At 40.5% G+C, this 14183-nt stretch overlaps 1 pseudogene; it reads left to right on the top strand.

Moving 5' to 3' along the window:
* Window positions 1-254: 254 nt before the first annotated feature.
* On the top strand, window positions 255-373 carry LOC148538548 (5S ribosomal RNA; annotated as a pseudogene).
* The last annotated feature ends 13810 nt before the right edge of the window (window positions 374-14183 follow it).

The raw sequence follows: 14183 nt of genomic DNA, 5'->3' as shown, positions 1-14183 counted from the left end.
AACATTTAATGTTACATCATGACTCAGATCCAGAGGAATTGACCTTCAAGGCCAAAGAGCAAGTGACTATGGGAGAAAGAGGAGGCGATCTCGCTAACAAATTATCACAACGCGAGATGTATTGGATTTTTCAACTAAAAACTATGGTTCCGGATGGATTTAACGACAGTTACGAAATAGCACCCTTTCTATGAATATTGGAAACCTTGAATTATTTTATATGGACTGACCTAGGTAAGTATACCTGTTTAGATATCTACAGCCATACCTTCCTCCTAATGCCCAATCTCGTCCGATCTTGGAAGCTAAGTGTGGTTGGGCCTGGATAGTACTTGGATGGGGGACCTCCTAGGAAGTCCAGGTGCTGTAGTCTAATCTTCTTGGAGGTATACGAAGATATTGGCACATTCACCAAAAAGAAATAAGAAAAAAGAATAATCTACTATCAAGAACATCTCAACATCAGAAGAAATAATCTACTCCTCTTTTATAATGGATGGATGGATCCATCAATGAGCTGCTATCCTTTTGAAAAAAGAAATAAATAAAGGTTGTGCCTAGGCACCTGTTTTGTTCTTATCCATCTGTTGTCTACAGCCATACCGACTTCTCAACGCCCAAACTCGTCTGATCTTGGAAGCTAAGAGTGGTCGGGCTTGGATAGTGCTTGGATGGGGGACCTCCTAGGAAGTCCAAGTGCCGTAGTAAACTATATTCGGTTATGAGATATGGCTTGGCCTCTATATCTAGGAGAATTAAAGAAGTGAGGATATCTTCATCAAGAAGAAACTATTGAAACATCAGGACCTCCTCCAAAAAAGTACCTTATGGCTATTTAAGTCTAGAAGGACCAGAACTCTCATTTTTTATGTGAAAATTGATGGCAATTATGGATTAGAGTGTCTACATACATTATATACACATTTTTTCTAAAAAAGACTTCTTGGACTAAGAAACAATGACTTATGATTTATGTATAATTAAAATGAGAAAATACTAAAAATTAGAATATCTACAAATAATCATTCCTCTGTTATAAACAACCCTATAGATAGATATTGAAGATACTCGGTTATATGAACCTAATATAAGACGTGAGGGCACTTCTACACTGAAGTATCCCCATTATCATTTAGTTTTTGATCTTTCATACAATTCCTCTTATACTGACTATGTGTGTTGAAGGCAAAGATATGTGATATTTGTTGTTTTTTAAATCTGATAAAGATCTTATAAGAATTGGGATCTTTTATGTTCTATCACTCATAATATGTTTTTAAAAAAAAGAACAAGTATGCACAGTTGCAAATATATCTCAGTTTTATTTTTAGATAACCACCATAATGGCGCCCACCAGGAACGCGACACAATTCCGTTATGGCTATGGAGATAAGAAGGAGAGATAGGACGTGGATAACCTAGAAAATGGCGCCCATCAGGAGAGTGACAACATCCTGCTATGACCAGAGAAGCGTGTATTGACGGAAGTGATGAATGAGGAGTTCCAGGTAATGTCTGGTGATGTGACGCGGCTGGTTACATTGAGAGCGGGCGGAAGCACGGTGTACGGAGTCGGGGAGAAGATGGATCGATAGATAGGAGTACTTCTTTGGAGGACCACGTGTATTACAGAAACCAGAGGAAACATGATCCGGAAATGACGTTATTTGAAGAGAGGGCGGAAGTAGTCCCATGGAGAACCGAACTAAGGGCGGAAGTCTCAGAACTAACGCTAATCAATACAAAGTTTTTTAGCCAAACTTAAAACTGAATATTTAATGGCCACTATATGTGAATTTATGTCCAATAATTTAGTTTCTATGTATATACACATGAATTAGTAACTATTGGGGTAAACGAATCACAGGAAGTGAGATCCCTGATTGATGACAATTACTCCTCATTAGTGAGGTATATATAGCTCTAAAAACCTGTATGGAGCTACACTACCCTTGAAGAAGTCTAAGTGAAGGACGAAACGCGTTGGGAAGCTCCAGTCCTGCCCTACATGAACTTGCTGGGAAATTTTAAATAAGATAAGCACTTGGCACTTTACTCTTATTTTTTCAAAATTTCCCTTTGCAAAAAATTTATTTATTGTTTTAAAAATGCTTTTAAATAATTCTCCATGAATTTTTAGGAGATTATATATATGAATTTACTATTTATCTTGTCCCTTATCCCTTGTGTTTTATATATATGTTTTTCAGTTTAATAAATTTTGTACCCCCCCTTTTTTTATATTGAATGTTCACTTCTTATCTAATAATTTAAATGGAGATCTAGTAAGCACTTTATTATTGCACAAGTCATTTTTCACTATGTTGTTTTAAGGATCATTATTGGGTGTGTTATCAATTATATTTGATCCTTGAATGGTATATTTAGTTCCTTTAGATGGTATCTTCTGAATAATTTTTTTGCACAAGCATTTTTATATTTATTGACACTGACACTTTATAGATTCCATATAATTTTATTATTTTTTACCTTCATTATTAATATTTTTATTAGCACTATTGTCGCTGTTTATCAAGCTCACTGTTTAAAATATATATATATATATATATATATGTATATATATATAATTCCAGATAGGTCCACACTCACGTCTTCACAAACATTTTGCTGGGGTATCTTACCCAAAAGGGAGTCACAGAACCACCCTTAAAAGACAAAAATTTGAAAAAATGGGGTGCACTCACCAGTCTTCTGAATAAAACTCCTTTATTAAATTATGACATAGCAGGTTTCACATCAAGTCGACGTTTCGGTCCCAAGTTTGAACCTTTTACAAGATATATGACTGAGTGCTACAAACCTCTAGAAATACCCTGAGAGCACCTACAGACACCACCCACTCTAATTAATAAACCCACCCCTAACTAACTAGCCAAGTAGGTTAACCCAAAAGTTTCCAAAGTAAACATATATGATGTAAGAAATGTACAACAATATACAACACATCCACCATAACATTTATGTAACATAAACATTAAGTCTATAAATAAAAACAAATAACAAGAAACCTGTATCTGCTGTGACGAGTGGTCAATCGATCAGCCGCATGCGCTCCACCCAGGAGTCATTTCCTGTCACTTGAACGCACACCCAACTCCAATGTAGTCAAAGTAACCGCGCTGATCCAACGTCTCACATGGTGACCTGACACACGCGGCTAATACAGCAGCGCTACCCCCAACACATGAGGAAGCTGACAATCTGCGTTCCACCAGAGGCTAGCTTCCTGCTGGTGAGATGCAGTGTTGGCTTAGTTGTCACCATAGTAACCACCCATCCCAGATATAATATAAGTTGATGTGTAATAAGCGATCACTGGTACCTCAAAGTAACCACTGTCCGCAAGAAAGCACTAACTATAGGGTTATTCAAAATGGACACAAATCTAATACACCATATAGCAATAATATTTCTAAATGTTTGTTTTTCAATTATAAGCCATATAGAAAGAAAAAAGACCGCAAAAAAATTTAAGAAAAAGTAAATAAAATAAAATAAATTTTAAAATGTGAAAAAAATAATAAAAAAAAAATATACAAAAATCATCCAATAGAAAGTCCACTGACATAAATCCAAAGTGGTGCCCCCAAAGAGAAAAACATATTAGTTAAGAAAAATACCATAATGTATTGCTTCATTAAGGCCCCAAGGCCAAATGGTATCTAGTTTATTAGTCCAAACCGCTTCTCTCTTCAGGAGCATTTTTGCTCGGTCACCTCCTCTTCGTGGTGGAGGCACCCAATCAATAATCATGCATTTTAAGGATGCTACTGGATGGTGAGCTTCAAGAAAGTGCCTGGCCACTGGTTTGTCTGAGTCCCCATTCGCTAATGCCCTACAAATGGAAGACCTGTGGTTTGCCATGCACTCACGAAAGGGCCGGATCGTCTTGCCCACATAGACCTTAGAACATGTACAGGTCAACATATAAATAACATGATCTGTAGTACATGTGACCTGATATTGAATTTTAGTCCTCCGCCCTGTGTGAGGGTGGTGAAATTCTTCACCTGCAGACATACTTCTGCATGTTGTGCAATTGGCACATCTAAAACAGCCGTTTTTCTGATAGGATAACAATGTGTGATTTCCTTTCACAGGAACCATATCCAGACGCATCAATATGTCCTTCAGGTTGCGTCCACGTCTATAGCCGATTAGCGGTTTGTCCGATACTTTATTACTTAAGTTCGGATCTGATGAAACTAGGTGCCAATGTTTATTAATGGCTTTACGAATATCCATCCCTGCTGTGTCATAGGTGGTCGTAATGACAAAAGGATTTTGAAGCCTCTTCTTACTGGCAATTTTCTTGTCACTTGAAAAGATTTTTTGTGCTCTGGCTAAGCATCTTTTGATTATTGATTTGTTATAACCTCTTTCAAGGAATCTCAATTTCATCTCTTCAATTTGAGATACTGAGTTGACTGGATCCGAATTATTACGGAGTACTCTGAAAACTTGAGACACGGGTAAATTAGATTTGAAAGATTCTGAGTGGTGACTCTCAAAAGATAATAATGTGTTGCGGTCAGTAGATTTTCTATACAGCTTATAACCATATCCAGAGCAGGTGGCATAGATGGTAATATCTAGGAAATTTATTTGTACATTACTTTACTGCATCGTAAACCTAATCGGTGAATCAATTTGATTGAGACGCCGAACCATCTCAAGTAGATCATCTTCTGCTCCACACCAGATCAGGAACACATCGTCAATGTAGCTATGATAGAAAGCAATACTATCTCCAAATGGCGGCAGGATGTGAATATTCTCGTAATTATCCATATAGATATTAGCGTATGACGGGGCGATATTACTACCCATCGCTGTGCCAGCCATTTGGAGATAGTATCGTTCCCCGTAACTAAAGTCATTGCATGTCAGAGACAGTTCCAAGAGATCTATCAAAAATTCAACTGGTGGCATACCATCATGGGGCTTAATTAACGCATCCCTAACTGCAGAAATACATCCCAAATGAGGTAGTACGGTATACAAGGACGAAACGTCCATTGTAACCAAAATGCTATCTGTCAATGGGGGTAAGATATTAATCTTATCAATCAAGTCCTGAGTGTCCTTTAAATAACTATCTATACGTCTCACTGCCTTTTGTAAGAATGTATCCACATATTGCGCCACTGGTGAAAACAATGAATTATGGGCTTATGTGGTATAACTCTGAAATTGAATTGTCGGGGTGCAGAACCTTTGATTTTTAAACCTATAGGAGTAATTATCATTACCAGTCAACCATCGATAAACACGATGGTCCTGGTAGTCCCGTGTTACCTTCTCTAATTTAGCTCTTTTAAAAGATATTAAGTCTTTACGGTATTTATGTACCTGTTGCTTCAATTTGTCTAACCACTGTTCTGTATTATCATTTTGTAGAGTATTAAGTACTGTAGGATGTAAAGTAGCAATATCGGTTCTAACCTTTTTCAGATCTACCCCCACCTCTTCAATGCAACAACAAATCAAATGAGCACTTATTGAGCACAGAACACCACCTGCTGCAGAATGCTGGATTATTTCTTCCAATTGTTGGTATGTTTTTTAATCTAAATCCACGAGGGATTTGTTTATTTCGGAAGTAATCCGACAAAAATTGACCATGTAACAAAAGATCAACCTCTTTTTTCTTTAGATATAGGATTTTATGGTATATATCCAATGCATTCTCAGCAGGTAGTGTCTCAAACTCATTAGTAGCAAACAGAACACGTTCAGCATCTTCATCAGTTAAAACTAATTGCTCATGTTCCGCATTAAAAAGAAGTTCAGCAGACACCAAATTATCCATTTAAAAATGGACTCTATACCACCAGCTCCTAAGTATGTAGCTGTCAGAGTTCACCCGGGGATAGGCCGTTCCTTACCGTCCTGCCGGTTTCCTCTGACTTCCCGGGCAGTCGGGCGGCTGGCGCGGTGACGTGGGAGGAGCTGAGCATTCACCCTGTAGCTGTGGTGTCAGGCGACCCGGTGAGTGGGGATCACAGTTTCCGTCATGGGCGCCATCATGACACTTTCCCTATGTCAGTACTTCCTTCCTTGAGTGGCCCGGCTGGTCAGCTGACGCTGTGGGCCTATCAGCAGGCTTCCAGGGGTATATATCCGGCTCCTGTGCTCCAGGTAGTTGCCTGAACAATCATTGTCGCCGCTAGTGTAACTAGAGGAGTCTCGTTCCAGGTTCCCGTGCTTACAGTGTGTTTCTTCCAGAGCTTCTGAGCTATCTCACCACAGTGCCTTTACTATCAACAGCCTGTGTGCAAGTTTAATCTCCATCTCTCCACAGTGCCTTTACTAATCAACAGCCTGTGTGCAAGTTTAATCTGCATCTCTCCACAGTGCCTTTACTATCAACAGCCTGTGTGAAAGCTAACCTCCATCTCTCCACAGTGCCTTTACTAATCAACAGCCTGTGTGCAAGTTTAACCGCCATCTCTCCACAGTGCCTTTACTAAGCAACAGCCTCTGTGCAAGTTCAACCTCCATCTCTCCACAGTGCCTTTACTAATCAACAGCCTGTGTGCAAGTTAACCCTCCATCTCACCACAGTGCTTTACCATCACAGCCTGTGTGCAAGTTAACCCTTCATCTCATCACAGTGCTTTTACCATCACAGCCTGTGTGCAAGTTAACCCTTCATCTCACCGCAGTGCTTTTACCATCACAGCCTGTTTGCAAGTTAACCCTTCATCTCACCTCAGTGCTTTTACCATCACAGCCTGTGTGCAAGTTAACCCTTCATCTCATCGCAGAGCTTTTACCATCACAGCCTGTTTGCAAGTTAACCCTTCATCTCATTGCAGTGCTTTTACCATCACAGCCTGTGTGCAGGTTAACCCTTTGTCTCATTGCACCCTAGTGCATGATCTCTGGCCGGCAATCCGGTATATACTTCGTGGGATATCCAGCTGTTACCTCAGCCTACCAATAAATCTCCACACCTCTCTAGCCAGCACCTCAAGTGCCTTTCTCCAGCCAGCAGTTCTATCCCACTTCCCACGTGCCTATTCCAGGCATTGCCCTTGGGTCACGGGTGTTTTGATTCTCTTTTCCCTGCAGGCCTTGGTCACCAAGTCAAAGGACCGCGACCTGCTTACAGGGAGCCGCACAAGCCCATATCCCGCTTGGAGGGGTCACTGGCGAACACCTCCTTGTGAGTTAGACTTCGCACCATTGACTAGGTCTAGCCAGCGACCAAGACTTGTGGATGCGGAGATCATAGGTCCAGGCCCCTCGCCTTCGCCTCCTCCCACAGCCTCAGACCTCGGCTTTCAAAAACCCACCTTCCAGTGTGACATTAGCAACAAAAAAATCAAGAATAAATATAAAAATAAAAAATAAAAAAATGATAAAGTGAAAAAAATTATAAAAAAAAAATAAATGCAATGATATTATAGTGAATATCTTGCAATAAGTAGAAAAATAGAAATAATCCACTCTATATTCCATATAAAGAAAGCAAAGTTCAGGCACATGAACACAGTATCTTCAAAACATCACGGGCGCAGGACAACCATACAGAAAGAATTACACCTTCTGCATGTGTAGTACAATTCCAGATAGGTCCACACTCACGTCTTCACAAACATTTTGCTGGGGTAGTTTACCCAAAAGGGAGTCACAGAACCACTCTTAAAAGACAAAAATGTAAAAAAATGGGGTGCACTCACCAGTCTTCTGAATAAAACTCCTTTATTAAATTATGACATAGCAGGTTTCACATCAAATCGACGTTTCGGTCCCAAGTTTGGACCTTTGTCAAGATATATGACTGAGTGCTACAAACCTCTAGAAATACCCTGAGAGCACCTACAGACACCACCAACTCTAATTAATAAACCCACCCCTAGCTAACTAGCCAAGTAGGTTAACCCAAAAGTCTCAAAAGTAAACATATATGATGTAAGAAATGTATAACAATATACAACACATCCACCATAACATTTATGTAACATAAACATTAAGTCTATAAATAAACTTAGTAAAAACAAATAACAAGAAACCTGTAGCTGCTGTGACGCGTGGTCAATCAATCAGCCGCATGTGCTCCACCCAGGAATCATTTCCTGTCACTTGATCGCACACCCAGCTCCAATGTAGTCATAGTAACCGCGCTGATCAAGTGTCTCACATGGTCACCTGACACACGCGGCTAATACAGCAGCGCTACCCCCAACACATGAGGAAGCTGACAATCTGCGTTCCACCAGAGGCTAGCTTCCTGCTGGTGAGACGCAGTGTCGGCTTAGTTGTCACCATAGTAACCACCAATCCCAGATATAATATAAGTTGATGTGTAATAAGCGATCACTGGTACCTCAAAGTAACCACTGTCCGCAAGAAATCACTAACTATAGGGTTATTCAAAATGGACACAAATCTAATACACCATATAGCAATAATAATAATATAGAAACATTTAGAAATATTATTGCTATACTCGAGTATAAGCCGAGTTTTTCAGCACATTTTTTGTGCTAAAAAAGCACCCCCTTGGCTTATACTCGAGTGACACCTGCATGGTACGCAGCCGAGTAGCGTACCATGCAGGCCGCGGTGCAGACTGTGTCTCTGTGACACAGCTGCACCTCGTGTGTAGCACTGACCGGACGGAGTAGGGTAGGGTCTCGTCTGCTGCAAGCCCAAGAATGCTTTTGGCTCTATCAGAGCCAAAAGCACTCCCACTGACATCACTAGTGATGTCAGTGGGGCCGGCCCCAGACGGTAGGCGTTCCCATGGACGGTAGCCACTCCCCCGGCACGCCCACCAAAGGGGGCGTGCTGTCAATCACCATCGACAGCACACCCCCTTTGGTGCGAGACCCATAATGACGGCTTGGCCGTCGTTATTCGGGTCTCGCACATGCGCACGATGGAGCCGCCTCCGTTGTGCGCATGCGCACTTGGGCAACATTGATCCGCTTGCGAGCGGGTCTGAATCAGGCCCAGAGTCCATTTTTAAATGGATAATTTGGTGTCTGCTGCACTTTTTTTTAATGCGGAACATGAGCAATTAGTTGTAACTGATGAAGATGCTGAACGTGTTCTGTTTGCTACTAATGAGTTTGAGACACTACCTGCTGAGAATGCATTGGATATATACCATAAAATCCTATATCTAGAAAAAAAGAGGTTGATCTTTTGTTACATGGTCAATTTTTGTCGGATTATTTCCGAAATAAACAAATCCCTCGTGGATTTAGATTAAAAAACATACCAACAATTGGAAGAAATAATCCAGAATTCTGCAGCAGGTGGTGTTCTGTGCTCAATAAGTGCTCATTTGATTTGTTGTTGCATTGAAGAGGTGGGGGTGGATCTGAAAAAGGTTAGAACCGATATTGCTACTTTACATCCTACAGTACTTAGGGTCTGATTCAGACCTGCTCGCGAGCGCTGAGCACTCGCAAGCTGGTCGATGTTGGCGAAGTGTGCATGCACATGAAAGAGCCGGCTCCGTCTTGCGCATGCGCGAGACCCGCTTAGCGACGGGCAAGCCATCGCTATGGGTCTCGCTACAAAGGGGGCGTGCTGTCAATGTTCCCATGGGAACGCCTACCCTCTGGGGCCGGCCCCACTGACATCACAAATGATGTCAGTGGGAGTGCTTTTGGCTCTGATAGAGCCAAAAGCACTCCAGGGCTTGTGGCAGACGAGACCCTACCACAAGGGTCTTGTCGCAAGCCCAGTGGTCGCGATGGTCTTGACCATTGTGACCATCTTTTTGGCGCTCGCTATAGCTGTGGGTGGTCACCCACAGCTATGCGAGTGGCCAGGAGGCCGCTCTAAAAAAAGAGCGTCCGGCTCTGAATCAGGCCCTTAGTACTCTACAAAATGATAATACAGAGCAGTGGTTAGACAAATCGAAGCAACAGGTAGATAAATACCGTAAAGACTTAATATCTTTTAAAAGAGCTAAATTAGAGAAGGTAACACGGGACTACCAGGACCATCGTGTTTATCGATGGTTGACTGGTAATCATAATTACTCCTATAGGTTTAAAAATCAAAGGTTCCGCACCCCGTCATTTCAATTTGAGAGTTATACCTCTCCTGATCACAATTCCTCAGATCCCCAGTGTAATTCACGACCACCTTTAGCGAGAGCCAATACTAGGTCTCAGGTGGGTACTCTTCCTTTAAACGCAGAAGGTCCCACACAAGGTGGGGCAAATTCAAAAGGAAAGAAAAAGTTACTCAGACAAAGACACAGAGGGGGCGGTAATCAATTTGTCTCATCATATATTGAGTACCTCTGAGATGAGTCTGTTATCAAAGGGTTTGACCTTTGTCCCCACCACTAAATTTAATGACTTTCGATGGTCTATAGACAGATACAAATTGAATCGCAAATTAAGACTAAAAGAGAAGTTTAAAGATGATATGGGAGAACAAGACACAGTCACCAAATTTAAGAAAAAAAGTACCTTTGACCCTCCATCTCAAAACCCCAGGGTCAGGACTTTTAACAGACTATTGGACCAGAGTGTGCATGAATCTATTAAACAACAAAGAAGGGTCAGATATAACTTGACGCCTTCAGAGAGAGCTTCTCTTAGAGATCTGAAAAACAACACCTCTATCACTGTAAGATCTGCTGATAAGGGTGGTGCAGTAGTGGTACTAGACACTACAGAGTATGATGCTGAAGCATTAAGACAGCTAAGTGACATTAATACTTATCAAACATTACATGGTGACCCCATGTTGGGCTTTAAGAACAAATTGGACTCGTTATTATCAACTGCCGTCTTCAATAGATGGATAAATGATGATATCACGGGTTTCCTGAGAACTGATTTTCCTATTTGTCCTATTCTATACCTACTTACCAAAATCCACAAGACTTTGGACAAGCCGCCTGGGCGTCCCATAATTTCAGCCCGTAATTAATTGTTTTCACCAGTGGGGGCAATATGTGGATACATTCTTACAAAAGGCAGTGAGACGTATAGATAGTTATTTAAAAGGTCACTCAGGACTTGATTGATAAGATTAATATCTTACCCCCATTGACACATGGCATTTTGGTTACTATGGACGTTTCGTCCTTGTATACCGTACTACCTCATTTGGGAGGTATTTCTGCAGTTAGGGATGCGTTAATTAAGACTCATGATGATATGCCACCAGTTGAATTTTTGATAGATCTCTTGGAACTGTCTCTGACATGCAATGAGTTTAGTTACGGGGAACGATACTATCTCCAAACGGCTGGCACAGCGATGGGTAGTAATATCACCCCGTCATATGCTAATATCTATATGGATAATTACGAGAATTCACATCCTGCCGCCATTTGGAGATAGTATCGCTTTCTATCATCGCTACATTGACGATGTGTTCCTGATCTGGTGTGGAGCAGAAGATGCTCTACTTGAGATGGTTCGGTGTCTCAATCAAATTGATTCACCGATTAGGTTTACGATGCAGTAAAGTAATGTACAAATAAATTTCCTAGATATTACCATCTATGCCACCAGCTCTGGCTATGGTTATAAGCTGTATAGAAAATCTACTGACTGCAACACATTATTATCTTTTGAGAGTCACTACTCAGAATCTTTAAAATCTAATTTACCCGTGTCTCAAGTGTTGAGAGTACTCCATAATAATTTGGATCCATTCAACTCAGTATCTCAAATTGAAGAGATGAAATTGAGATTCCTTGAAAGAGGTTATAACAAATCAATAATCAAAAGATGCTTAGCCAGAGCACAAAAAATCTTTTCAAGTGACAAGAAAATTGCCAGTAAGAAGAGACTTCAAAATCCTTTTGTCATTACGACCAGCAGGGATGGATATTCGTAAAGCCATTAATAAACATTGGCACCTGGTTTCATCAGATCCAAACTTAAGTAATAAAGTATCGGACAAACCGTTAATCGGCTATAGACGCGGACGCAACCTGAAGGACATATTGATGCGTCTGGATTTGGTTCCTGTGAAAGGAAAGGAAATCACACATGGTTATCCTATCAGAAAAACAGCTGTTTAGATGTGCCAATTGCAAAACATGCTGAAGTATGTCTGCAGGTGAAGAATTTCACCACCCTCACACAGGGCGGAGGATTAAAATTCAATATCGGGTCACATGTACTACAGACCATGTTATTTATACGTTGACCTGTACATGTTCTAAGGTCTATGTGGGTAAGACGATCCGGTCCTTTCGTGAGCTCATGGCAAACCACAGGTCTTCCATTCATAGGGCATTAGCGAATGGGGACTCAGACAAATCAGTGGCCAGGCACTTTCTTGAAGCTCACCATCCAGTAGCATCCTTAAAATGCATGATTATTGATTGGGTGCCTCCACCACGAAGAGGAGGTGACCGAGCAAAAATGCTCCTGTAGAGAGAAGCGGTTTGGATTAATAAACTAGATACCATTTGGCCTTGGGGCCTTAATGAAGCAATACATTATGGTATTTTTCTAATATGTTTTTCTCTTTGGGGTGCACCACTTTGGATTTATGTCAGTGGACTTTCTATTGGATGATTTTTGTATATTTTTTATTTATTATTTTTGTCACATTTTTTCATATTTTTTAATTTATTTTATTTTATTTACTTTTTCATCAAAAAATTTTTTGCAGTCTTTTTTCTTTCTATATGGCTTAAAATTGAAAAACAAACATTTAGAAATATTATTGCTATATGGTGTATTAGATTTGTGTCCATTTTGAATAACCCTATAGTTAGTGCTTTCTTGTGGACAGTGGTTACTTTGAGGTACCAGTGATCGCTTATTACACATCAACTTATATTATATCCGGGATTGGTGGTTACTATGGTGACAACTAAGCCGACACTGCGTCTCACCAGCAGGAAGCTAGCCTCTGGTGGAACGCAGATTGTCAGCTTCCTCATGTGTTGGGGGTAGCGCTGCTGTATTAGCCGCGTGTGTCAGGTGACCATGTGAGACGCTGGATCAGCGCGGTTGCTATGAATACATTGGAGCCGGGCGTGCGTTCCAGGGACAGGAAATGATTCCTGGGTGGAGTGTACGCGGCTGATCGATTGACCACGCGTCATAGCAGCTACAGGTTTCTTGTTATTTGTTTTTACTAATTTTATTTATAGACTTAATGTTTATGTTACATAAATGTTATGGTGGATGTGTTGTATATTGTTGTACATTTTTTACATCATATATGTTTACTTTTGAGACTTTTGGGTTAACCTACTTGGCTAGTTAGCTAGGGGTGGGTTTATTAATTAGAGTTGGTGGTGTCTGTAGGTGCTCTCAGGGTATTTGTAGAGGTTTGTAGCACTCAGTCATATATCTTGACAGACAAAGGTCCAAACTTGGGACTGAAACGTTGATTTGATGTGAAACCTGCTATGTCATAATTTAATAAAGGAGTTTTATTCAGAAGACTGGTGAGTGCACCCCATTTTTTCACATTTTTATATATATATATATATATATATATATATATATATACATACACATAGACGTTCGTATATATATTCACATACGTACACATAGATGCTCATATGCGTATTCACATACATACAGACACATATTTGCTATTTCAGTACACAGACGCACATATGCGAACGCATACATATAAAATGGTTCCCACACATTATAGTTAATAACCACAGTTATTAAAGGTATTGTTATCTAATAATTGTGATGTGAGATGTACTTAAAAGAGATCTAAGGTTCAGAATACAGTCTACATGTCATGTTTGGTATCATACTAAATCCCTGTTTATTTGCAGACATGCGTTTCCATCGGCAAAGAAGTCGCATCATGCATCCGCTAGTTATGGATGATAGGGAGTTATTGCATAGAATGTTATAACTTGTATGCAGTGTTGTAGCCAGTATTAACCAGTTCTTCGGCGGGAAGCTACACAATGTGACCGTTGGAAGACTGAGCCATACCCCTGATGACACCGTATGACCTGACCAATGACCATATTGACCAGAAGCAAGAACCAATGAGAACCTGTAAATTTGTCTCTTTGTTAACTCTGAAACCTGTAAGGTATACAGGCTGTGTCCTGACCTCAGTGTACAGGTATCTTCTTTGTGACCACAGACATCTGGACTGATGACTGTATACTTGTACCAGTGCGCACGCGTATGTATCGACTGTACTATATAATTGCTTTTTACTCTAATTGTTAA

The sequence above is a fragment of the Taudactylus pleione genome, unplaced genomic scaffold (genome assembly GCF_031769625.1).
Source record: "Taudactylus pleione unplaced genomic scaffold, aTauple2 ptg000039l, whole genome shotgun sequence".
Taxonomy (NCBI): Eukaryota; Metazoa; Chordata; class Amphibia; order Anura; family Myobatrachidae; genus Taudactylus; species Taudactylus pleione.
Note: the sequence above shows the minus strand (reverse complement) of the source record. Positions and strands in the feature narration are given on the sequence as shown.